The sequence below is a fragment of the Elephantulus edwardii genome, unplaced genomic scaffold, assembly GCF_000299155.1.
Source record: "Elephantulus edwardii isolate Elephantulus edwardi_28Jun2011 unplaced genomic scaffold, EleEdw1.0 scaffold00117, whole genome shotgun sequence".
NCBI lineage: Eukaryota > Metazoa > Chordata > Mammalia > Macroscelidea > Macroscelididae > Elephantulus > Elephantulus edwardii.
The window spans coordinates 2,294,795-2,296,541 of record NW_006399867.1 but is presented as its reverse complement, the minus strand read 5'-3'; the positions used below and the strand labels follow the sequence as shown (position 1 = coordinate 2,296,541).

General features: G+C 56.3%; 1 pseudogene; it reads right to left on the bottom strand.

The window, feature by feature from the left end:
• LOC102852660 overlaps positions 1-1,559 on the bottom strand; it is a 7,101-nt pseudogene extending 5,542 nt beyond the window's left edge.
• Positions 1,560-1,747: the final 188 nt, after the last annotated feature.

Genomic DNA, 1,747 nt, shown 5'->3' with positions numbered 1-1,747 from the left:
TCGCTAGTGAAATCTGCTGCTTCTTCCCGATCAAAGTTTCAATGACGTGCTGCTGCTTCATGTCGTTGGTGCCCTTGTGCAGACAGTCGATGCCCAGCGCCGGGTTCATCTCCTTCACCTGCCGGGCGCGCACTTCCGTCATTGTCTGGATAGGGTTCATACCGCTGTTCTCCGAGAGGGCCATGGGGATGACCTCCAGTGCGTCCGCGAAGGCCCCCATGGCGTACTGCTCCAGGGTGGGGCACTTGTCTGCCTCCTTGCTGACGGCCAGTGCACACGAGATCTCAGCAGCCCCGCCACCGTACACCACCTGGCTGTCTCGGATGAGGTTGCGGATGACATCATGCAGGGAGCGCTTGGCCTCCTCGATTATCATCTTGTTGCCCCCGCGGATGAAGATGGTGACGGCCCTGGAGTTCTTGCACTGCTCGATGACTAGCATCTTGCCCTTGGTCGTCCCGAAGGAAATCTCCTTCACCAGCCCCGCAAAGCCCAGCTTCTCAGGTGTCAGCTCAGAGAAGCGCGGGACGATGCGCCCACCAGTGGCGATGGCAATGAGCTCAATCTCAGGCCCTCCGACCCAGCGGACCGCAGGCAGGTTGTTCTGCAGCAGTAAGTGGTTTGCCTCGTCATCAAAGCCCCACTGGCAGATGACTAGGTTGGCTCCAGTTTCCTTAACCTGGCAGATCATCTCCTCAAACTTTTCCTTCTCGTATTTCTGAAGGGCCCTGTAGTCCTCCACGGAGGTCACGTCCAGCTTGTGCTTCGTCTTGGGTTTTGGCGGCTCGAAGGGACACGTGAGGATTGCGATCCTGGCGTCCTCCACTTTCTTTGGCATCTGGGGGTGACTGAAGTCCTTGTCCACGATGACGCCCTTGATGAGCGTGGTGTCCTTCAGCCACCCGCCCACCTTGCCCTCCACCTTGATGAGCTCGAAGTCCACGTCCCTGCGCTGCATGTCTGCGACCGTGAGGATGGCGTTGACCGCGATCACCGCCATGTGCTGCTCACAGCTGTTGATCACTTTGGAGCCCAGCGTGGTCTTGGCCGTCTGGATCAGGGGCTCGGTGTCCACCAAGTCTACAAGAACGCTGTCACTGATGCTGTCCAGGTGCTCGACGGCGATGAGGGCGGCCGGCCTGCTCGTAGCCATCAGCGATGCTGATGGGGTGGATGCCGCGGTCCAGCAGCTGCTCGGCCTCCTCCAGCAGGGCCCCGGCCAGGACGACTACCCCTGTGGTCCCATCTCTGATCTCATCATCCTGGGACTTGGAGAGCTCCACCATCAGCTTGACAATCTGGTGGTCAACGTCTATCATGCTCAGAATGGTGGCCCCGTCATTAGTCACCGTCACATCACCATCCTTGTCCACCATCATTTTGTCCAGCCCATTTGGTCCTAGTGATGTTCGCATGGTGTTCGCCACAGCCTTGGCGGCCATTATGTGAGACTTGAGGGCTTCCAGCCCCATGAGCCGGGACTTGCAGTCCTGGTCTTTAATGATGAGGAAAGGGCGCCCATACTCATCGAAGGCGAGGGTCCCCACGGACGCCATGATGCAACAGAGCCAGAAGACACAAATTTAACTAACAAGTTAAAAGTACATGAGTCAAAAATTAAAAAGCAATAATATTCCGAGTAGAGGTTCTAATAGTGGCGCAAATCAAGTTACAGAGGAAAGGTGCTTCTTACAATAAAAGGCCTATAGACTAGCACTTTGTCTATTATAGTGTAGAGGTTAGGAAC